The sequence below is a fragment of the Pseudophryne corroboree genome, chromosome 4 (assembly GCF_028390025.1).
Source record: "Pseudophryne corroboree isolate aPseCor3 chromosome 4, aPseCor3.hap2, whole genome shotgun sequence".
NCBI classification, from domain to species: domain Eukaryota; kingdom Metazoa; phylum Chordata; class Amphibia; order Anura; family Myobatrachidae; genus Pseudophryne; species Pseudophryne corroboree.
In genome coordinates, this window is record NC_086447.1 from 113,278,024 (window position 1) to 113,304,309 (window position 26,286).

General features: G+C 42.9%; 1 protein-coding gene across 10 annotated transcripts in view; it reads left to right on the top strand.

Moving 5' to 3' along the window:
* CYRIA (CYFIP related Rac1 interactor A) overlaps positions 1 to 26,286 on the top strand; it is a 192,758-nt gene that overhangs the window by 37,474 nt on the left and 128,998 nt on the right. For 9 of the 10 annotated variants that reach the window (XM_063915373.1, XM_063915374.1, XM_063915368.1 and 6 more), the window contains one exon: positions 20,676 to 20,741. The gene's annotated coding sequence lies outside the window, so the exon portion shown is untranslated. Of the gene's footprint in view, positions 1 to 20,077; positions 20,279 to 20,675; positions 20,742 to 26,286 lie in introns of those variants that run through there. The other variant, XM_063915370.1, reaches the window with a different exon arrangement.

Below are 26,286 nucleotides of genomic sequence, written 5' to 3' on the forward strand. Positions count from 1 at the left end.
CATCCAGAATTAATGCAATGTCCATTCTGCCAGGAAGGTATTAGAAACCCGGCAGTGGACAGGTGATGCTGCATTTAAAAGGCACATGGAGATTCTGCCTTATAAGGGTGAGGAATTGTTTGGGGATGGTCTCTGGGACCTCGTATCCACAGCAACAGCTGGGAAGAAAAATTTTACCTCAGGTTTCCTCACAATAGCCTAAGAAAGCACCGTATTTTCAGGTACAGTCCTTTCGGCTTCAGAAAAGCAAGCGGGTCAAAGGCGCTTCCTTTCTGCACAGAGACAAGGGAAGAAGGAAAAAGCTGCACCAGTCAGCCAGTTCCCAGGATCAAATATCTTTCCTCGCTTCCTCTGAGTCCACCGCATGACGCTGGGGCTCCACAGGTGGAGACAGGTGCGGTGGGGGCGCGTCTCGGGAACTGCAGGGACCAGTGGGCTTGCCCACAGGTGGATCCCTAGGTTCTGCAAGTAGTATCTCAGGGATACAGGCTGGAGTTCGAGACTACTCCCCCTCGCCGTTGCCTCACATCAGCTTTGCCTGCTGCCCTCGGAGAAAGGTAGTACTGGCGGCAATTCACAAGCTGTACTTCCAGCAGGTGAAATCAAGGTACCCCTCCTTCAACAAGGCCGGGGTTACTATTCCAAAATGTTGTGGTACCGAAACCAGACGGTTCGGTGAGACCCATTCTAAAATTGAAATCCTTGAACACTTATATACGAACGTTCAAGTTCAAAATGGAATCGCTCAGGCGATTATTGCAAGCCTGGAAAATTTCAGGGTATCACTGGACATCAAGGATACTTACCTGCGTGTCCCTATTTACCCTCTTCACCAGGTGTACCTCAAAATTGTGGTACAGGATTGTCATTACCAATTCCAGACGTTGCCGTTGGTCTGTCCCCGGCACCGAGGGTATTTACCAAGGTAATGGCCGAAGTACTTATCCCGTACTTGGACGATCTCCTTATAAAGGCGAGGTCCAGGGAGCAGTTGTTCGTCAGAGTAGCACTATCTCGGGAAGTGCTACAACAGCACGGCTGGATTCTGAATATTCCAAGTCGCAGCTGGTTCCTACGACGCGTCTACTGTTCCTGGGTATGGTTCTGGACACAGAACAGGATAAAAAGGGTTTCTCCCGGAGGAGAAGTCCAAGGAGTTGGCGTCTCTAGACGGAGACCTCCTAATACAAATACAGGTATCGGTGCATCAATGCACGCGAGCCTTGGGAAAGATGGTAGCTTCTTACGAAGAATTTCCATTCGCCAAGTCCCATGCAAGGATCTTCCAGTGGGATCTGTTGGACAAGTGGTCCGGGTCGCATCCTCAGATGCATCGGCGGATAACCCTGTCTCCAAGGGCCAGGGTGTCGCTATGGTGGTGACTGCAGAGTGCTCATCTTCTAGGGGGCCGCAGATTCGGCATACAGGACTGGGTCCTGGTGACCACGGATGCCAGCCTTCAAGGCTGGGGGGCAGTCACACAGGGAAGAAACTTCCAAGGCCTATGGAAAAGTCAGGAGACTTCCCTACACATAAATGTTCTGGAACTATGGGCCATTTACAATGCCCTAAGTCAGGCTAGACCCCTGCTTCAACACCGGCCGGTGCTGATCCTGTCAGACAATATCACGGCGGTCGCTCATGTAAACCGACAGGGCGGCACAAGAAGCAGGATGGCGATGGCAGAAGCCACAAGGATTCTCCGATGGGCGGAAAATCATGTGTTAACACTGTCAGCAGTGTTCATTCCCGGAGTGGACAACTGAGAAGCAGACTTTCTCAGCAGACACGACCTCCACCCGGGAGAGTGGGGACTTCATCCAGAAGTCTTCCAAATGATTGTACACCGTGGGGAAAGGCCACAGGTGGACAGGATGGTGTCCCGCCTCAACAAAAAGCTACAAAGATATTGCGCCAGGTCAAGGGACCCTCAGGCGATAGCTGTGGACGCTCTGGTAACACCGTGGGTGTACCAGTCGGTGTATGTGTTCCCTTCTCTGCCTCTCATACCCAGGGTAATGAGAATAATAAGAAGGAGAGGAGTAAGAACTATACTCATTGTTCCGGGTGGCCAAGAAGAGCTTGGTACCCAGAACTCCAAGAAATTATCTCAGAGGACCCATGGCCTCTGCCGCTTAGACAGGACCTGCTGCAGCAGGGGGCCTGTCTGTTCCAAGACGTACCGCGGCTGCGTTTGATGGCATGGCGGTTGAACGCCGGATCCTGAAGGAAAAGGGCATTCCGGAGGAAGTTATCCCTACGCTATTTAATGCTAGGAAAGAAGTGAACGCAAACCATTATCACCGCATATGGCGGAAATATGTTGCGTGCTGTGATGCCAGTAAGGCCCCGAAGGAGGAATTTCAGCTAGGTCGATTTCTGCACTTCCTACAAGTCAGAGGTGACTATGGGCCTAAAATTGGGTTCCATTAAGGTCCAGATTTCGGCTCTATCGATTTTCTTCCAAAATAGAACTGGCTTCACTGCCTGAAGTTCAGACTTTTGTTAAGGGAGTGCTGCATAGTCAGCCCCCGTTTGTGCCTCCAGTGGCACCGTGGGATCTCAACGTGGTGTTGGATTTCCTGAAGTCGCATTGGGTTAAGCCACTTAAATCCGTGGAGCTATAATACCTCACGTGGAAAGTGGTCATGGTGTGGGCCTTGGCGTCGGCCAGGCGTGTATCAGAATTGGCGGCTTTGTCAAAAGCTCTTATCTGTATTTTATATGGATAAGGCGGAATTGAGGACTCGTTCCCAATTCCTTCCTAAGGTGGTAGCAGTTTTTCATGTGAACCAACCTATTGTGGTGCCTGCGGCTACGTGGGACTTGGAGGATTCCAAGTTTCTGGACGTAGTCAGGGCCCTGAAAAGTATATGTTTCCAGGACGGCTGGAGTCAGGAAAACTGACTCGCTATTTATCCTGTATGCACCCAACAAGCTGGGTGCTCCTGCTTCTAAGCAGACTATTGCTCGCTGGATCTGTAGCACGATTCAACTTGCACATTCTGCGGCTGGACTGCTGCACCCTAAATCTGTAAAAGCCCATTCTACGAGGAAAGTGGGCTCTTCTTGGGCGGCTGCCCGAGGGGTCTCGGCTTTACAAATTTGCTGAGCTGTTACTTGGTCGGGTTCAAACACTCTTGCAAGAGTCTACAAGTTTGATACCCTGGCTGAGGAGGACCTAGAGTTTGCTCATTCGGTGCTGCAGAGTCATCCGCACTCTCCCGCCCGTTTGGGAGCTTTGGTATAATCCCCATGGTCCTTACGGAGTCCCCAGCATCCACTTAGGACGTTAGAGAAAATAAGATTTTACTCACCGGTAAATCTATTTCTCGTAGTCCGTAGTGGATGCTGGGCGCCCATCCCAAGTGCGGATTGTCTGCAATACTTGTATATAGTTATTGCCTAACTAAAGGGTTATTGTTGAGCCATCTGTTGAGAGGCTCAGTTGTTATCATGCTGTTAATTGGGTATAGTATCACAAGTTATACGGTGTGATTGGTGTGGCTGGTATGAGTCTTACCCGGGATTCAAAATCCTTCCTTATTGTGTCAGCTCTTTCGGGCACAGTATCCTAACTGAGGTCTGGAGGAGGGTCTTAGTGGGAGGAGCCAGTGCACACCAGGTAGTCCTAAAGCTTTCTTTAGTTGTGCCCAGTCTCCTGCGGAGCCGCTAATCCCCATGGTCCTTACGGAGTCCCCAGCATCCACTACGGACTACGAGAAATAGATTTACTGGTGAGTAAAATCTTATTTTTCCTTGCTAAGGTTTAAAGTGTATTTACAGCCACTCGGGCTGCTGCATTGTGCTAACAGCGTGTAGGCTTGTGTACGCAAACTGGGTAGTCACTACGCCCTTTTGGCGTACGTACGCAGAGTGCGGACACTGTACGATCTTGTGTACGTAAGGTTTGTGAACAATATAAGTGTGAAAGGTTAATTACAGCGGCCCAATATTAAAGTGTATCAAGTGTGTTTAAAGTATAATGCGAGATAAAAGAAAAAGAAATACCCAAAGGTATTGCTACTCCCAGGCGCTAGATGGGTGGTTTACCACAGCAGCTAAACAAGAAATGGGGTTGGTCAGACCCCCAAACGATATAAGCAAAAAAAGAAGTACAGCTCCTATTGGTCAGTTATTTAAAAGAAATACCTACAACTATACAGGGGGATGCCATACAAGATATATGGCTACCTTCCAGACCAAAGGGTTTTTATCGCTGTGGGGCTACAAGATGTAAGCATATTTCCAGAAGAACTCTAACTCTATCTATTGATAGAGAAGAAAAGTATACACTAGCCAGCTTTATGAACTGTGATACAAGCTATATAATTTATCTTCTCACATGTGGTTGCAATCAAAGATACGTGGGACGTACTACTAGGAGTATTAAAGTTCGATTTATGGAGCATCGTCGAAATATTATAAATAAATTCCCCACGCATAGTGTCTCCAGACACTTTAGAGACAAACATGGTGGTGATCCCAGCTCTCTGGGTTTGATAGCAATTGAACATGTTACAGTGACTAATAGGCCCTACACACTGGCCGATTTTTTGAAAGATATGAACGATCTCGTTCATAAATGAACGAGAACTCGTTCATATCTTTCAGTGTGGAGACTCCAGCGATGAACAATGCGCGGCCCCGCGCTCGTTCATCGCTGGTCTCCCGTCGGCTGTGCATGCAGGCCAATATGGACGATCTCGTCCATATTTGCCTGCACTTCAATGCAGCCGCGTGACGGGAGGAGTGAAGAAACTTCACTCCCCCCGTCACTGCCCCCCCGCCGCCGGGTCGCTCGTCGGCCGTATCCGCCGTCGGGCAGCTCGGCGGCGGGTCGGCCAGTGAGTAGGGCCCTTAAGAGAGGTGGGGATGATACAAAAATCTTTGCAAACAAGAACTCTGCTGGATGTATAGACTAGATACTATCTATCCATCTGGATTGAATGAGATGGTCGAACTTAATCCAGTATTGTGATTCTGAACCTTCCCTCTTGGTTGCCTTCCCTCCACCCCTTTCTCCATATGGACTGTATATATTAAGTAGTACGTATTATTGTTTAGACAACTTGGATCTATTCAAATTGAATAAGTATTATCTGTTTATATATAACTTTGCATACAACTATGTGGGTGGTCCATATGGGGATAAGTACTTAACAGTTCATGAGATATATGTATGGTCCCTGTGAATACTGGTGATTTGTCTATTAATTGAATGTACCCCTCTTATAAAGTATTACTATTGGGCTACCGTATCATTTACTATATTATGTGTTGACCCACTACACACTATAATCCATAACTATTCTCTTATTGTTATGCTTAAATGACTGGTGGTTTCATGGAGATCAATTTGCTAAACTAACGGCCGTCTCGCAGAAAAAAGTGTGATTTATTTGATAATACAGGACGCGTTTAAATCTGGCTTTTTGAGATGATAATCAGTTGCCTAGGAGACATCGGACAACAGATGTCACCATGGCAACCTATATTTGCTACCACCGTGGAGAAACTCTCCGAAAACGGGGAGTCATTGTGACACCTGGATACTGGTGCCACGTTGCTATATCTTCATGCTTCATTATTTCCAACACTGGGCCGTTTTGTTACGGTCTGGTGCACGGGTGTAGTGCAGTTGCGTCACCATGACAACCCCTTAACATGACGGACATAGATGGATGACGCGATGGGAGTAACGCCCCATTCGCGTCACTGACTATGGAGATGTGGGGAGATGACGTGGCGCCTGGTGACAGGGGCCGCATTATCATGGTGCTGCGCCCGGGATGACGCGCAAGCGTCACTATGGTAATTGGGACACACGGGAGTGTATGCTGACGCGGAGGGATGATGCGTTGAGAACGGCGTTCCGTACGCGTCGCCCTCTCTATGTGCTCGGACTCCCCATTGGACATAGTTTAATTAATACCATTAGATTCAGCAGTGAGGGGATGTCCTTCACTACACTATGATCTCTCCAAATATATGGAATAGACTTTTAATTCAATAGCTATGTGAGCAACCTTTTAGACATGGACTAACAATCCAGTTTTTCTTGATTCCCTTTCTCAAATGATAATGATAGTGGTTATGTGATCGGATTTCACTAAGTTTTAGGCTTTTATTATTCTTTACATTTTATTAAAAATGCTTCTTATTACAGTGATTTATGTATATCCTTATACTATCAATGGTTCCAACTCCTATGTCTGTCATTATTTTGGTCACATAATGCAAACAGGTGGTCACAATCAATTACACATGCTAATGAGCAACCATGTTGGTAGAGTATATAAACCATTACTGGCAGGACTGTTAGCACCTTGAAAAAGTTGCATGTATGCAACGAAACGCGTTGGTGGGACCTGCCTGAACGTGTTTTTCCCAGCCTCTGGAAGGATTGAACCTGGACCAAGCCCCCGCTGTGGTTTTGCATCATTTGGACCCTTAAAGAATTTCCTATTACACCGTGGAGGATCCACATCTACCACCCTCTGAGGAACAGCCGTTTGCGGACGCAGTTTCGCCTAATTACCTCAAGGGACGCTGGTGGTAACTATAACTCACGGATAGGACATTGGGCCCTCAAACCCAAGGGGACTTTTATAGGAACAGGCTCCATGCATTACTAACTTCCTATAAGGATTTACAATACTGGGAATAACACCATTTCTGATTTAAATCTGATTTCATGTGGCAGTTGCCACTTATGTGCACTTTATCCAATTTTTTAATATGCTCAAACTATAGGGTTTAATAAAATGCCAAATGTTTTCATGTGACCAAGCTTGCATTTGTGACCAATAGGCGCTGTACTTCTTTTTTTGCTTATAGTGTTTAAAGTATAAGCTTTTTAGTCCTGTAAGTAAACCGACGTTTACAGCATTTACTGCGGGTGACCTGCAATAATTACGAACGCCTATACCTAATTGACAGGCAGAGGCATTTGCGGGCCAGCAATGCTCAGTTTCCAAGACGGAGCATTGCGGGGGCTTACATACAGGGGTGTGGCGGCGCAAATGTGGGGTGTCGGCTGCGTTATTGGGACTGCTCCAATCTTAAAAATTGCGCCGGGCCCTAAAATGCTTTAAAAAAAAAAAAACGGATTCCACACACAGGTTTTCATACTGAAATATGCATATGAAAGCTATAAGGCAATTTTGTTCTCCATCTTCAGTGAAAAGCCTACAACATCCAGGAATAATTGGGTAACCCAACAAGTCATGCCATTTTGAAAACTATAAGCTCTACCACTTTAAATGAGGGGGTCCTGTTTTTATTTGTGTGTGGGGGGACCTGCGTATTGGAACCCCCCACCATCTCTGGAAGAAAGTATGTTTTATGTAGTGTTGGGTGCACTGGTGATCACCAGAAAATAGTAACTACAGAAGTGGGGGGGGGGAGGTGTTTTAAAATGGGGTCTCCCCTCTTTCAAAGGTGGGTGCCTCCGAGCATGCACATACTATTATGGGGGTTATAGGCCACACCAGATGCCCTCCTCTATCTCTGGCAAATGTAATGTGATCATCAAGATATAACTAATTATAGCTAACCGAAGACAAATTCCTAGTATACGCAAGTATACCTGGCCAATAAAGCTGATTCTGAAAGAGTGTGGTGCCTAAGTTTATTGTAGCCATAACAGGAGAGGTCTTCTCTGATCCCTGACTCCTGATGTTGCTTCATTACATCCTGGCCTCTCCCCCCTGCTCCCCACCAGAAGTAATTACTGATGGGGGCTAGGTAAGTATTTGTGAATGCCAAATTGCTTTCTAACAAATATTTAAAATGCCCGCTCCAATATATATTGTAAACGCCTGCACCTCTTATTAGCATGTGCCATGAATGTGCGCTATACATAGCAAAACACTGCATCCCATAAGAGAAAACAATACACCCACACATTATCTGAGTTCCAAAGCTCATTGATGTATATATTTGTTATTAAAAGGATATGGATTCAGTATATTACAATGTACAGTATACACATAATTACATGATTACAATTTATACAGTAAGCAGTTAATACATACAGTTACAGGCCAGCATACAATACCATTATCTTTTTCATATAAATTCGTCTCTCCATATCAATCTCTCTCTCTCTTTCTCTCTCTCTCTGTAAAATCATGCAGGCACTCCATCATCGTCTCGGACAAAAACAGCAACTGCCTCCTGTGTGATCAGCAATGTGCTATCTAGTTTTTTGGGGAGGGGACTTTCTCATTCATGATGAGTTACTAGTCTATTTGTATATGCTCCACAGGTTCAGCCTTGAAGACATCCAAAGGGGCTGGCCTGAGCTTCCTGTCCACTACCTGTTTGGAATATCTATTGTTCGAATAAAAGTGATTTTACCTTTCATACATTTAATCATAACAATTTGTTGCAATGTCCTACAACTTAATAACAAGTATCAAATGAATCTACACATTAATCTGGTTGCTTAAATACCAAATATGACAGGTGTATCTGGCTTCGTTCAAATAATACACATACATGACATTACTTCATTATATAATTTTAAATCATCATGATGTCTGGCGCTTGATATTATTATAATTATGTACTGTATGAAATAAGTGTCGAATCCATCTCTGTGGCATGTCCGTGTAAATGCGTGTGTTACCATATATTGCTGTGCTCGCTGCGCGTATTTGCAAGTATAGCGACTTATATGTGTGTAGAGTTTGTATGTTCTTTTTATGTAATATTTTTTACTTCGACAGTCCACCCTTTGGCAGTAAACAATAACTGCCATCAATTATTAACATAAGAAAAAAAATATTTCATACAATAATCGGTGACCTAGACACAAGTATGTATTCATTTCGCAAATCAGACACTTGACTATATTTGGGGAAGACAGGGAGGAGGACGAGATATGCACTCGGCGTACACGGGACCACTGGTTGGGTGTGGGACAACATTTAACCTATAGTATGCTGGGACAGTGCTTTGGCCTATAATGTCTGATTTGCGACTAACATTTCACACATACATGTACCTACGCCTTTGTACACTGATGTTTGGATTCGATTGAGGTTCTACTGGGTAGATGAAGAAGACACAAACAAATCGTGAAAGTGACATACAAAATTTTTCATGATCTACATATTCCTATAATTTTCTGAACATTGTTTCCATTTCTGGAACGTATGCTAGGTCTGTTTAATAACTGAACAAGGGTTATAAGTAGTGTCCTTCCTAAATAACATAAACCTTTGGAGTTCGGGGAGAGCCACTCATAAACCTTTCTTCCACATATATTAATGAGCTCTTTATCTGCAATGTGTGAATAGCCATTGTCTGATTGTTCCTAATTACCTCTGAACTCCATAACTACTAGACCTTTGATTTTTCTCTGACTTTAACAAACTGATCGGCTAATCCTGGGATCCTATAAGGAAATCACTCCATCCTACAGAACCAGTTCCAGTCCCACACTCGACTCCTCATAAAAAAAACCACGCAAAAATAGAATATCCTGAAAAAAAATGTTTGTCAGCAAGAAATAGAACAAAACAATTCTTGTTCATAACAAATCAATTACAATGACTGGTCTTTCTGCAATCCTTTAGTACGCTCAGGTAGTGTTCAACAGTGCCGCCTCTCAGTCTTCATGGAACAGAGTCTCTGGTGATACTTTTGCGATCTCACTCCATTTACGAGTATTTCCGGACTACCGACTTTCCTGCAATGGGAATCGTGGACCCAAGTCTCTCTCTCGGCTACTTTCACTGGGATAGAGCTGTCAACAAAACTTGGTAGGGTCCTTCCCACCTGTCTATTAGGCAACCTGAGCGTAAGAACAATCACACAGTCTCTCACAATCAAGACAGTATTTGGCATACCAGCAATCAACCGTTTCATGTTCTCAAATGCTGGCTCATCTCAATAAGGTACTGTACTGTCACCTCATTGGTGTATTTGTGATCATTGTGCGGATCAATCATGACATGAGGTTGTCTTCCAAAAACAACCAAAAAGACACACATACCAAAACAAAAACAAATTTCGAAGAGGGTGATTCGTCAAGTGAAGATCTGGGAGTGGTTCTGATGCTACATAATAATAGTGGCAGTATCTATGATCACAATAGTACAATTTCAAGCTTTGCTCCTACTTCTAGGGGTACCATTATCTACACACAAATTTCTGCGCAATTTTTCTTTGCGGTAAACACAGCAGCATCCGTGGCGGCAGGAAATGCCTCTACCCAGTTTGAGAAAACATCAGTGCACACCAATACATAACAATAATTCCTAAAGGGTGTTAACTGTACGAAGTCGACTTGTATTTCCTGATAAGATCTGTCTGCAGGAGGGATATGGGATGGCTCTGTTGGTATTGCTTTACCAATATTCTTCCTCAAGCAAGCAAGACAGGTCATTGCTCTCTTACCTGCATGAGAATAGAATCCTGGCACACACCAGTAGGCTCTCATCAGCCTGCACCTACCCTCTTTGCCTAGATGAGTCAGACCGTGTGCCACCTCAGCTAGACTTGGAAGGTATGCTCTGGGGGCTACTGGCTTACCGTGTATACCTGCCCACAGTCCTGAGGACTCCTGGCCATACCCCTTTGTCCTCCAGACTGCCTTTTCCTGTAGTGAACACAAGTTTTACATTTTAATTTACTATCGTGTGTTTGCAATGTAGAGTATCATGAGCATAACTCAAAAAGAAATTAAAAAGAAACATCTCTAGAGGAGAGAAGGAAGAAGAAAATGAAAAAGAAAAATATCAGGTTTGCCATTCACCAACAGGCATATCAGTGTCTATACAAAATTTCCCTTCACCAGTATTCCCATTCTCCACCCTTTGTGCATGACAAGGCACACTGCAGTAATACTGGTGTTATTGTGCTGTTGAGATATACTGGGTTTGGGCAGAACTCTGAAGGACCTAGGCATGTGGAGTTTAAACTGTAATTGGGTCCATGTATTGTACCACCCTGTGTGAACGCAAAAGATGAAGAGGAAATTGTAGAGAAACAGAATAGAGGTTGGTGACAGATGAGTTTGTAGAGGTGAAGATTTTATAAAAATTTGACAACTGGATTGGGCACTACGGGGTAGTGATTCTCTACTTGGTCTACTCCCCTTAAAAAAAAAATCTGTGTTTATCGTATCGCTATTGGGACTATCCCAGCAATCAATCCAGTGTCCTGTCCATCCTAAGTTCATAGGGAACCCGGTATCTGTGAGATAATTTCCTCTACCTGTGATGGACATGCATCTAGAACAGTAGAATGCGACATTAGCCTTTGAGGGGTGTCTAGTATATCTTGTACTTCTTGAGCATGGTTCTCAGGTATATCCAAGAAGACACCATCAGGAGTACAATACAGGTTGAGTATCCCATATCCGGAATGCTCGGGACCAGGAGCATTCCGGATATGGGATTTTTCCGGATAACATTACCTGTTATCTGTATAGGTTTCGGGATCCAGCAAGTCGGCAGGGGGGACCGCCGTGAGCCCAGCATGACGGTGAGGGTCCCGGGGAACTGGCGCATCAGTGGGGGAGTCCGAGGGGTCAGCGGCGGGTACTGGGAGTCAGCGGCGGTGAGGGAATGGCTGAAAAGCCACTTCCCCACCTGTCTGTGATTGGCCGCAGACTCCAGTGACGTCATGACGCCGGCCGCGTCATGACGTCACTACAGGACTGAAATATTCCGGTTTTCGGAATATTTCGGTTAACGGGTGTCCGGATAACGGATACCCGACCTGTATATGACACACCGCATTTTACACAATAAGTCTCTGCCAAGTAGATTAGTCGGAGCCAATGCAGCCAGTAGAAAAGAATGTTTGGTTTGCAAGGGCCCTATCGTAATCTCTGCAGGTCTACTCAAAGGGTATTGTTGCACCGTTCCTGTTACTCCCATTGCCCGAATCTGTGTTTTGTATATGGCTCGTGATTCCTTACTATATGTCCCTTGGTCCCGTCTATGTGTTTAATAATGTGGCTTGTGTTTTCTGTCTAGGGGTTCTATATTGACTATGTGTCCTACTACTCCTACAATCTCTGGCAAAAATGCCCTTCTTTCCTACAAGTGTAACATATATTATTGACCATTAGGGATCTGGGGTTTGGACTAATGGGTCTTTCCTGTATGTGCCAGTATACTTACCGTCCTCAACCTCTCCACCTGTTGTTCTCTGTGCCTAGCACTATTCTTGTGATGTTCAATAGCACACTAAGATTAGCTACTGTGACCCCTTTCCAATTTTGCAAAGAAGTCTGCACCCTGACCCTCAATGGCTTATTGAGCCCGTCCATTTTCACAGAGACAGCCACCTCCCATTTGCCGAGTTAGTGTTTACCAGTGGTCTTATCCAGATGGAGTTTTCTATTACTGCAAAAGACAAAAAAAAATATATTGGGAATTTATAATTTGCTTTGGAGCGAACCAGCCACACTGGTCTTTTGGATGTGGACATCTGTGCAATATACAATTGTGATACAGTATATGGCAGCGTGTAAATAATATCAGCAGTGAGAATAATTATTTTATGAAAATATGCATTGCATTTTTTATGCTTTTATTTGATGTGATTGAATAAAATGTTTATATAGTAATGATCGGTATCAAGCGCTCTCTTGTGATATTGCATGTTTCACAATTACGTCTTTAGTACATATATAGGTTACAGTCATATTTTTCATATTTTTATTATTTTCTATAGTTTGTATGCTGGCCGTAACTGCTTCCACATCTACATAAGGCGGTGTACTTGCATTCTCTTTTTTTCTTCCAACTTGTTTATTGTTGCTACAAGTTCAAACAGTTCTTATATTTCCATTCTTGTTTTATATGAAGAGAACAAAGTGGGCGCTAATTTAATAATAAACAGTGATTAAATAGAGCAATTAATGTCTTTTTTCTTTAAAAAAGCTCACACTTTTCTAGCTGCCCACAACTGGGGATCTGGAAATCCACCAATGCTAGAGTACAATCAAAAAATAAAAATTATGTAGGCACTCAAAAAAGATAGTGTAGCAAAAACTGCTGGTTTTGTAAATATACAAATTTTAATATATTTCTAAGGTAATTGCTGTACAACTTAGATCCTAAATATCTCGATGTAAAGACAATGAACAAACTATTAAAACATTTAGTTAAAATCAACAATTGTCCAAAGACTCAGAGCTTGCTGGCAGTCATAAGAATAGCCCAATTAATTGGTGTGATTAGCATGCATATACCGGCTGTTAATGATCATTTAGTGGTTTAGGCACATTGAGCTCAATAGCATTGGATAAAGGCAATTCTTTGCTTGATAACGCCTATGTATACTTTACCAAGTTCAGACTGGTCGTATGAAGATCCAGTGATGTACGGCATACACTGACTGCAGACAGGTAGTAGCTTCGTCTGTAGCACACTTTGAGTAACTCTCACTTGCTCCACTGGCAGCTTTAAAGAATGGACGCTCGGCGGCGGTTCCCCGAAGTCAGGGGCTTAGGCCTGGTTGGTGGTGGCCTGCGCCGACGGGCGCCGTTTGTTAGCCAGGGAGAACGGTGTGGACAGCAAGCCCATAGTTGCAGGAGACGCTGTGTTTGGCCGCGAACGGCGGCTTCCGGGTTCGGGGCTTCCGTTTGCGTTCCACAATCAAAGTTCAGTCACCTGACGCGTTTCTCCGCCTCTCAAAGGGGCGGTTTCATCAGAGGTATGACTGAGAGTGTTCTAAGTCTCTATTTATACCAGCTTCCATTTCCTCATTGGTTACCAATAAGAGAGGTTATTTTTAACCCTTATTATGCATTGCCATCAGGTTAAAAAAGACCAGCAGTCGGACAATAATGGTCATATGTAGAATATATTTTAAAAAATACACATACTTTACTTGAGATTATTACTTGCCTTTGCTATTAGGAAACATATATATAGAAGTACCTATATATATATATATATATATATATATATATATATATATATATATATATATATATATAGATTAAATAAATATAACATTTTTCCACAAGATACATAAACATACAGATATGACTACAAAGCCACATTGAGATGTCTGACAGAGAGGAACCCCACTAATACAAATTCCTTTAAAACTTCGTACTCTTAATTTTTATTAGGATTTGCTAGATAGCAGCATTATTTTAAACATATGAAATAGATGTAAATTAATGTAAATTTATCACTATGCTCCCAGCTGTGTATTTGTTTAACACTTTAACCTATACCTTGTAGGTGCATTTATAACATTCACACCTGGGAAAAAAGACAGATATGTAAATAAATGTAGGGACAATTGATTAATCCACAGCAGCACATTAATTAATAAATAACCAATGCATTTGTCTAATGTTGATAATTCCACTGAATGGGCAAAAAATAAATAAATAAACATTCAATAGCCATACATTAATTAAGCCTGGAGAATGAATCTTGACCAGAAATCCAAGGAGACCCTTAGGTCAGCAGAGATTAAATGTAGACCAGGATTTGGAGATAAAAGGGAGGATTCATAATTTAGCATAACGACCATTACCCTTTTGTTGCCTAATTGCAGCAAGGGTAGAGGTACATTTATACTACAGGGAGAGAGGAGGAGAGGAGGAAAGATATGTAGAAGAGAGGCTAATACTAGGGGGCAGATGGACCCAGTAGGGAACATAGGGCATATGCTAATAACAAGGATGTTAGATATTATTCAATTCTATATTTTCATTGAGGCCGTGTGGTTCGAGCGTCCTCAGACGAAAGATCCAAAAGGCCTCCCTTCTACAAAGTAGAGTGAACCGATCCCCACCCCTTTCTGTTATTCTAGCTTGTTCTAAAGCTGTTACACGAATGTTAGCTAGACCGCCTTGTTCACAAAAGCTGGTATGTCTAGACAAACTGTGCAGTGGACATTTCTTGAGTATGTTCCTTCTATGTTCCATAAACCGCACCCGCGGTTTCCTGATGGTGCGGCCTACATACTGCATACCACAACCGCATTCCACCAAGTAGACTACATAGGTGGAATTGCAGTTCAGAAACTGTGATATAACGAACTCTTCACCTGTGGTTTTTGATCTGCACAGCTTATTACTAGGTTTTATGTTGTTACAAGTTAGACATCTGGATGAGGCACATTTAAAAAATCCCTGAGGTTTTTGCCTAAGCCAATCAGAGGAATTTGCCCCTATGGTGGTAACACCAGTAGTTGTTTCCCCCCCAGATCCTCTCTGTCTTATCTGCTTTTGAGCTAACCTGTTATGCCTATTTGGGTTAAACATACTGGGTGCTAGTTTAGGTTTAAGAGATTCTGATTTTTTTATACACTACCTTTATTTTAGTACCAATGTCTGGTTCTAATAGGGGATCAATCCTAAGTAGAGGAGTATTCTTATGAATGATCTGTCTTATTTGGGCAGCATGTGTGTTGTATTGTGTAACAAACACAGTTATCTCTAAGGGTACCTAATTCCTCACGTTTGTTCAAAGATTTTTTAAATTCATTGTCCCCTAACAGGGTGGCTCTATCTCTGAGTTCTACCTCTTTTTAGAGCTTTCCTCAATACATAATCAGGATAGCCTTGATCTTGGAAGGCCGTATAGATCTTAGATGCCTGCTTCTTGTAACCAGCCTCTTTGGAACAATTTCTCTTGAGCCTAAGAAACTGGCTCTTCGGAATATTGTTTCGCCAGGCTTGGAGATGACTACTATTGTATCTCAAAAAGTTATTAGTATCAACTGATTTGAAATGCGTTTCAGTGTGTATACAGTCATCTGTAGACAGGAGCGCAATATCCAGAAAGGTAATAAAGTGAGGGTGAGTGGTATGCGTAAATTTAAGACCATAACTATTACTGTTCAGGTGTGTGACAAAACTGTGAATTGAATCTACATCCCCATCCCAAATGAAAAATAAATAGTCTATATAACGTCCATAGAGGACCAGGCTCTTATATGACTTTGGTTAGACATACCACCTGCAGTACCTTAGGATCAAACTCACCAACCCCTCTTGCTGCCACAGGTTTAAACACTTTGTATGTCTGACCCTTTGTTTTCTGGATTTTATCAGACATATCCTTATCCTTAAGTTCTGCAATACCTCTGGTTCAAAGCTGCCCACCTTAGGGAATGGTACCCTATCTTTGTCAGTCATAAGTACCCGTTCAGACAAAAAGTCTTCAGTGTGTGGACCATATTTTCCACACATCACAAACCTCGCTGACCCCTTGGGCCGCGGCTCTTCAACCTGAACCCTGGCTACCATATGTCCACCGCTTGTGCAATTGGATCCCATCGCGGACTTTTTCCTTTTATGCAATCCCCAATGCACGACACGGATAGACGGTGAAAGTTCTTAGAGCGCTTTCACCCACTCCTCCGCTGAGTACCACGACCCACTCCAATAGTGACCACCACGTACCCAGTGAGGTCGACCTAATTGGTTTATATTTACTGGAAGTGCTAGGAGTGACTTACCTTTTCCAGCAAATATCCACCGCTGGAGATTTTCCTGAGAGAGACCAGCGAAAACTCCCTATACACTTTTTATACACAAATCACGCTTGCGTATGCTCTAAACAGCGCTAATGATACCGCGATTGTACGCAAAAGCTTGTAAACAGGGTATCAAGTTGCGCTATATATCGCACCCACAAACGCGCGGTCCAATCGCACAGCATATAGGTACTTGTTACTTATCCGCCGTACGACCACTGGAATCGAATCACAAGCTGCGAAACCTCAGCCGGAGCGTATCAAAAAACTACATGGGTCACAATTCACAATTCCCTACCATGCTCCTGTGTAAGTCTCCTCACAACTTACGTATTTCAAATCCTATACTAGTCAGCTGCCTCACGCCACCAAGCCTCCACTCACTTGGTGTACCGAACGACGGGATCCCGAATTCCGGGGTTCGAATCCACTCACTCCTACGTTCGCTCACTCAAATACACTTTGTTTTTCTGTACAGAAAATTTTAATTCATTCAGATTGGCAGCTTTACCCCCAGAGGCAATACAGTTTAAACAAAAGTTTTATACTAATCTGCTTTAGAAACCGGGTAGTTTTGTGCTATTGTAGCATGGCTACTATCCCACCTTAATTGAACAAATATTGTGTGGTTTTATTATGCGCACACAACCCTACACAAACTTGCGTACCTCTATGCCACGTGTGCGGCCTTGTGCCACGTGCACGTTTTTGTACGCTGTCCTCACGTTCCGTACCACGTGTACCAATGTGCGTACGTAATAAAACAAACCACACATTCTCTATAAATGTGAGCAGTACTAACTATAATTGCTCACTTAGCACAACACCCAGTTTTTTTTCTTAACAACTGGGCCGTAACTTCGTTTTATGTCTATAATTACTCCCTTAAATACATTTATTTCAAATTTACCTATATAGCAACAAATGTATCCGATTTTACACAGATCTAAATGAATCTAGCAATAATCAGTAATTTAAATGATATGATTCAGATTGGATAGCTATCTTGCAGAACATACACTGTTATAAATATACACATAATTATAATATTATATATATATATATATATATATATATATATGTATCATTCACTAGCCTTCTATGTGACTCATTTACCCATTCAGTGCTTCTAATTTGCATATCAAAGCTATTTGCTTTTCACTGCTAAGAAAAAGCAGTTACACAGGTTAATTTGCATTTCAGTGGCTATCCTATAGCAAACAGAAAGTTAACTAAATCCTGGGAAAGAAGAAGAAAAAAAAAGTTGTTTTTTTTCTTTCTTTTTTTTTGTGTGCAATTTCTTACACCAAGCCAAGCATTTATCTCACCATTTACTCTCACTAGGCCCAATTGAAACTATTTGTAATTGACTATAGCATGGGTTAAATAAATGCATTGGTAACTCATAAATGGTACTTGATGTGACCAAGGAAACTGATTGATCTGAGCTGACTGAAAATCAGCTATTTAGAAAATGACCTTCCTAAAATGGCCACTGCTCCTCCCCCTTCCACATCCATGAGGTTTACACAAAATGGTGGACAGGCCATGTGGTTAGTCCAAAATGGAGAACAGACCATGCAGCTTCCTTTGTCACAAAGAAATCACACATTATACAAGCACCAGAAGTTATTTTAGGCCTAAGTTTAAAAAAAAAAAAACTATATCAAGGCTATGCAGCAACTTTTAAATGTACTTTTAAATCTACTTAACAGATAAACAATCCAATCTGACTCAAACACAATATGACTTATTTGAACTTTGTTTTGCAACAATAAAAATACATTTTAGCATTTTAAATATTATGAGAAATGCTTTGTCCCTTGAAATTTCATATCATTGGCTTTCCGATAACACAACAATACACGTGGATATGATTTTCTCCGCTTCACGATGCGTCCACCACAAGCCGATCGACCACAGCGTCGCGTTTATAATGTACAGTGCATCATTAAGACCATGATATCCCGGATGAGCCCCCATCTGTGACTGCCAAATTGCTTTCTAACAATGTGTGTAGAGTTTGTATGTTCTCTTTATGTAATATTTTTGACTTCGACATATTTTATTTAGTTTTTTACCTATTTAAAGTCCTTTATGTTGGCTACAAGTGGGACTTGTCTTCAGCACTTGTAATGTATGCATTCAAGACAAGTCTCATTCATCTTTTGCACTGAAGAGGTTTTGGGTTGTATACCATATAAATCCTGAATGCCTTAAGGCGCCTACACACGGTACGATACTGACTTATGTGCGATATTGTCTGTGTGCTTGCGATTTTGGCTATGGACGATTTTGACTATACTTTGAACTAGATAGTCAAAATTGCCTTGCCTGCACAGTCCATTTTTTTTTCTTGCGATTTTGACCATGTGGCACAGCTCATCGGTATCACAAGCTGTGTACACATGGTGCGATTTTATAGTCAAAATCGCAAGGATATATCGCACTGTGTGTACACACCTTTACACTGTCTCTTCCTTCTCTGTCAACACAAACTGTGGGGAAAGAATTACTAAAATGTCAAAAAAGGAAAAGTGGAAGTGTTACCCATAGCAAGCAGTCAGATTCTAGCTATCCTTTATCTAGAACGTTTTATAAAACAATATCTAAAATCTGACTGGTTGCTATGGGCAACCCCATAAAATTGATTGCAACTATTCTGGTGACATGCCCACTAGTGTTTAAAACATCTATTCAAACACAAATGATGAACAAATATTCATCATATTGCTTTTATGTATGTACTTTTGTAGTGCCTTTTGTGTATGTTAATGTACTTTTTTTTTTTATCATTGCATCGTGAGTAGCATCCAAAATATGACAATGCAATGCAAGCTACAGGCATATCGCAAAACGCAAAAATGTATGGTCATTTGGAACAATGTTTATTATTCTAACATCTGCTCAGCCTGCATTAAAATTATGTACATCACATCATTTGAAAGATCTGCAGAACGAGAATAACATACAAAATAGGACCTAGAGATCTTTTATTGTACCTAAGGTTGGTCTTTGCATTTTTTTTTTTTGCAAATTTTTGTTTTGTAGTATAAATGTAGGTAATGCAGTCATTTGCTTAGTCGTTAAAGATTTGCATTCCACACAGAATAGAGATGCTTAGTATATGCCTGCCATTTTATCGTAGCCTAATGTTGGAGCATGGAGAGCATAAAATGCAGTAGATTACCAAATGACATGCCAATGATCTGCTCATTAATTGCGGCTGGGAGCCCCCTGGTATTTGGTGTCAGTCCACGGGGGGGCTTATGTTGCTCGGATGATGCTGTATTGTGCTTCCCGACTGTTACAGCAAGACTGCTAGTGCCTGAAAATGGAGATGGCAATTGTACCTTCCCTGTTTCTATGGCAATTAAAGGATTGTAAATGGGCATTCCAGCATCTTCTGGGCATTGTCATCTTGGAGAAACGTTAGCTCTCTGTATTCTATGCGGGCCTCTCCCCATGTAGTGCGATGCTTTCTCCGTGTGCTGATACGCTGCACGGATTCTCATTTGATAAGAGATGCTTCTACTACCATGTGAGAGATTTCATGGCCATATATGGTAACTGCCACATGCAGCCACTTTCTATTGGGACTGTTAGATTGTCACTAGGGTTACCTACTAATCCTCCTCCTGGTGACATTTCATCCCCCCCACCCAACAAACACACACTTTATCGAAGGAGGTTGATTGGATTTAGTGTCCAACGCATGAACAAGTGGCTGCATTGCACACACCAGGATACAGCCGTTTCATTCTGCTTCACCAAAAGGAGCTGCGTTAGAATCTGCTGATGAAAGGTATCGTCTTACGTTATGCCTGCTCCTGTAGCACACAGGCAGCGGAGGTGATCTGATAAAGAGCCATCTCTCCACGTATTCTCTCTCTCGTCTGCTTATGCTTATATTTGCATTAAGGAAGTGTATCATTTATCTCGCGACTGTCTTCCAGTAGTGTTTACATAGTGTAGTATTCATTCTGTTTTCCCAACTGTATGAGGCATATTTGGTACAGGAGGGAGAGGAACAGGTGTGTGCATAGAATACAGCTTCTAAATTCTGTATCTTATCGCGCACCCCTTTGGGGTCGCAAGCTAAAATAACGCAATTTAGGGCCAACAATTTTATTGTTTTTTTTTTGTTTTCTTTGACAAATGTTTCTGGAATACATTATATTAAAATATTTATCTTTTCACAGGTTTTCAGAACTCATGTTAAGAGCGGATATCTTTTGAAGCGATCGCCCGTAGATTTGGTGGAAAAGGTAAATTTCCTAGATTTCAAGTACTTTGATTTTCAATATTCTGAAAGTTAAAATGAGACGGGGTTACAAGCAGAGAGTTACGTGACTTGTGCTACAGTACATTATCACCTACCGTATTTATTAACCCTCAGTTTAGAAGTATGAGGTCTACTCTGTTGATTGAAACATTTGGTTATTTTAAACCCAAACTTTCCTAAAGCTTTAATGTTCTGTAGGCCTAAGTCGGCGGGTACAAATTAGGCGGTGCTGAGCTATAAGAGGGAATTCATTCAGACCAGGTGGTAGCCTCGGGCTTTAATGTCTGGGCTATTCAATTATAGCCCTTTTTTCGCCTGATGAATTAGCCTGTTATAGGATGTTCACACACAGGTCCGGGAACTTATCCTGGATTCTATGGGGCAAATTTAGTAAGGTGGGAGTTGTTCTTTTTTTCAACTGGTGATGTTGCTCCAACCAGTCAGATTCTACTTAACATTTATCTAGCTGCTTCTAGAAGATAATAGATTCTGATTAGTTGATATGGGCAACATCACCAGCACTAAAAAATACTCCCACCATAGCAAATTTACCCCTATGGGGGGTATTAAATGTTTGTCGGATCCGACAATGCAGTATTCAGTGAGCGTCCAAATCCGACTGGATTTGGCCGTTCCCGACAATGCCAATCCGACCTTTTTTAAAGTTGGATTGACATTGTCTGAAACGGGGCTAAAACCTGTCTGATTTGGCCGCAGAATCCGACAAAACCTGTGGATCCGCAGCTATTCTGCCGATCTGCGTTTTTTCGACAAGTCAGAATTTCCGACTTGTCGGAAAAAACGGCAGGGGCATTGAATAGGTAGGAACAGTTTCCGACCTAAAAAAGTCGGAACTGCAGTCTTTCTGACAAGTCTGCAGCTCCGACAGCAATTGAATACCCCCCTATGTGTTAACGGGTGTGTGGCACCCAATAACAGGCTATTTATTGGGTAGTTTTACAGGGGAAATGAACTCATTTGGCAATTTAAAGGATAAATTGGGAGATTTATTAAATCTTGGAAAGTACCAACCTGTGAGGTTACAACCTGCCATGTTACAGGCTGTGTTTGAAAAAGGTCAGTTAAGAGCTGATTGGTTGGTACTTTATCTCTCTAACCATTGGTAAACCTCCTCCAAAGCTACCTACACTCTGTTCGATATAAATATATTTGTTTTCATTTTGTTTGATCGTCCCAACAGTCTGCGATTTTTCTGTAAGTGGAAGGGCCCTTTTATCGGCAGCACAAACTAAGCGTTTTTTTTTATTTTTTGTTGCCGATTTTCTACCACACCACACTGAATTTGCATATGTCCACCCACAAGGAAGATGAGGTAATCATGATAAACCATTGGATATATGGTCAGATTATTGGGAATGCACACACACTGCACTATATTGGGATCTTTTGGCCAATATCGTTTGTCAAGACTGACTGCTTTAGGTAGCCGAGCATTTCCGGAAATTTTTGGACTGTTTTATCAGCGTTTGGCCAAAACGCTAATGCCTGCACCCTGCGCTATGAAACATGCCAAATGCCTTATTATTGGCAAATCAACCCAGTAATTGTATACTGTGTACCTAGCTTTACTCTTCTGAAAACTGAATTGAATGTCCTTGCATATACTAGATCACAGATGCCAAAGGTTTACTGGTTAGTTAGTTAATTTGCTTCTGACGAAATTAAGCCTAGTGTGTGTCTGGATGAAGAAGATTGCTATAAGTAATTGAATGTTTTTTCTAAGGTGCTGGGTGACATGTAAAAGTTATTAACAGCTCAACAGCAACAAAAAAAAAGGTTTAATTGCTAATGGTATATGAACAAATGGGATGCAGTCAATTTACCGACAATCAAAATCCCGACGGTCGTAATCCCGACAGCAATTGACCAACGGTCAAAATACAGACATGCACAAAATACCGAAATTTAAAATACCGACAAGGTCAAAATACAGACATGTAAAATGCCGACACAAGTTTTTAGTGATTTTTCCATTAAAACCGACTTCTTCATACTTTACCATCCCAGTGGACCTGGAGGGGGAATATAATAGTGTGCCGAGCGCAGCGAGGTACCGTGCCCGAAGCATGGCGAGCACAGCGGTACACTTTTATATGGTGTCCATGTCGACCTATGTTGACATACATAAAATATATATGTGAAAAACTCATGTCTGCATTTTGACCTGTCGGGGTTTTACATGTCAGTATTTTGACCTTGTCGGTATGTTAAATGTCGCATTTTCACTTTGTCGGGATTTTGACTGTCGGTCAATTGCTGTCGGGATTTCGACCGTCGGGATTTTGATTGTAGGTATTTCATACCGATCCCGAACAAATTTAGGATATTTTGGAGTTGCTGAATTCAAAAATGATGATAGTAGTTTTCTGAATTATCTCCAGTTGTGGAGATAATGGATAGTCTTAATTAATAGGGAACTTATCCGTAACGCATGCATATGGGAATCTACCATAACATTCTAAAAGCTAAGACCTGCAATCATTCTAGAATATTCCCTCTCCATATATAAGGGATTGGCCACTGCCAGGTGACATTTGAGTGGTTTGCATGTCTTTTGTGTTTTTCTTGTTTCTAGCTCATGTACAGGTTGAGTATCCCATATGCAAATATTCCGAAATACAGAATCTTTTGAGTAGGTCCGAGATAGTGACACCTTTGTTTTCTGATGACTCATTGTGCACAAACTTTGTTTAATACACAAAGTTATTAAAAATATTTCTCTAACGTCCTAGTGGATGCTGGGGACTCCGTCAGGACCATGGGGAATAGCGGCTCCGCAGGAGAGAGGGCACAAAAGCAAGCTTTTAGGATCACATGGTGTGCACTGGCTCCTCCCCCCACGACCCCCCTCCAAGCCTCAGTTAGGTTTTTGTGCCCGGCCGAGAAGGGTGCAATCTAGGTGGCTCTCTTAAAGAGTTGCTTAGAAAAAGTTTTTAGGTTCTTTATTTTCAGTGAGTCCTGCTGGCAACAGGCTCACTGCATCGAGGGACTTAGGGGAGAGATTTTCAACTCACCTGCGTGCAGGATGGATTGGATTCTTAGGCTACTGGACATAGCTCCAGAGGGAGTCGGAACACAGGGCTCGCCCTGGGGTTCGTCCCGGAGCCGCGCCGCCGACCCCCCTTGCAGATGCTGAAGATGAAGAGGTCCGGAACCAGGCGGCAGAAGACTCTCAGTCTTCATCAGGTAGCGCACAGCACTGCAGCTGTGCGCCATTGTTGTCAGCACACTTCACACAGCGGTCACGGAGGGTGCAGGGCGCTGGGGGGGGGGCGCCCTGGGCAGCAATGTATAATACCTGTATGGCGAAAAATACATCACATATAGCCCTTGAGGCTATATGGATGTATTTAACCCCTGCCAGATATCTAAAACTCCGGAGAAGAAGCCCGCCGAAAAGGGGGCGGGGCCTATTCTCCTCAGCACACAGCGCCATTTTCCCTCACAGAAAGGCTGGTGGGAAGGCTCCCATGATCTCCCCTGCACTGCACTACAGAAACAGGGTTAAAACAGAGAGGGGGGGCACTGATTTGGCGATATGTATATATATTAAAATGCTATAAAAGGAACACTTATATAAAGGTTGTCCCTGGATAATTATAGCGTTTTGGTGTGTGCTGGCAAACTCTCCCTCTGTCTCCCCAAAGGGCTAGTGGGTCCTGTCCTCTATCAGAGCATTCCCTATGTGTGTGCTGTATGTCGGTACGTGTGTGTCGACATGTATGAGGAAAATATTGGTGAGGAGGCGGAGAAAATTGCCTGTAATGGTGATGTCACTCTCTAGGGAGTCGACACCGGAATGGATGGCTTATTTATGGAAATTACGTGACAATGTCAACACGCTGCAAGCCGGTTGACGACATGAGAGGGCCGGCGAACAAATTAGTATCTGTCCAGGCGTCTCAAACACCGTCAGGGGCTGTAAAATGCCCATTTACCTCAGTCGGTCGACACAGACCCAGACACGGACACTGATTTCAGTGTCGACGGTGAAGAAACAAACGTATTTTCTTTTAGGGCCACACGTTAAGGGCAATGAAGGAGGTGTTACATATTTCTGATACTCCAAGTACCACAAAAAAGGGTATTATGTGTGAGGTGAAAAAACTACCTGTAGTTTTTCCTGAATCAGATAAATTAAATGAAGTGTGTGATGATGCGTGGGTTTCCCCCGATAGAAAATTATTGGCAGTATACCCTTTCCCGCCAGAAGTTAAGGCGCGGTGGGAAACACCCCTCAGGGTGGATAAGGCGCTCACACGCTTATCAGAACAAGTGGCGGTACCATCTACGGATAGGGCCGTACTTAAGGAGCCAGCTGATAGGAGGCTGAAAAATATCCTAAAAAGTATACACACACATGCTGGTGTTATACTGCGACCAGCGATCGCCTCAGCCTGGATGTGCAGAGCTGAGGTGGCTTGGTCGGATTCCCTGACTAAAAATATTGATACCTTTGACAGGGACAGTATTTTATTGACTATAGAGCATTTAAAGGATGCATTTCTATATATGCGAGATGCGCAGAGGGATATTTGCACTCTGGCATCAAGAGTAAATGCGATGTCCATATCTGCAAGAAGATGTTTATGGACACGACAGTGGTCAGGTGATGCAGATTCCAAACAGCACAAAGATGTATTGCCGTATAAAGGGGAGGAGTTATTTGGGGTCGGTCCATGGGACCTGGTGGCCAGGGCAACTGCTGGAAAATCCACCGTTTTTTACCCTAAGTCACATCTCTGCAGAAAAAGACACCGTCTTTTCAGCCTCAGTCCTTTCGTCCCTATAAGAGTCATGTCTGCCCAGGGATAGAGGAAAGGGAAGAAGACTGCAGCAGGCAGCCCATTCCCAGGAACAGAAGCCCTCCACCGCTTCTACCAAGTTCTCAGCATGACGCTGGGACCGTACAGGACCCCTGGATCCTACAAGTAGTATCCAAGGGGTACAGATTGGAATGTCGAGAGGTTTCCCCCCTCGCAGGTTCCTGTAGTCTGCTGTACCAATGTCTCCCTCCGACAGGGAGGCAGTATTGAAAACAACTCACAAGCTGTATTCCCAGCAGGTGATAATAAAATTACCCCTCCGACAACAAGGAAAGGGGTATTACTCCACACTATATGGTGGTACTGAAGGCTAGGTGAGACCTATTCTAAATCTGAAAAATTTGAACACTTGCAAGGGTTCAAATCCAGATGGAGTCACTCAGAGCAGTGATAGCAAAGAACAAGGGGACTATATGGTGTCCCGGGACATCAGGGACGCTTACCTCCATGTCCCAAAATTTGCCTTTTCTCACCAAGGGTACCTCAGGTTCGTGGTACAGAACTGTCACTATCAGTTTCAAGACGATGCCGTTGGATTATCCAAGGCACCCCGGGTCCTTACCAAGGTAATGACCGAAAGGAGGATTCGTCTTCAAAGAAAATGGACGACCTCCTGATAAGAACAAGGTCCAGAGAACAGTTGGAGGTCGGAGTAGCACTATCTCAAGTAGTTCTACGACA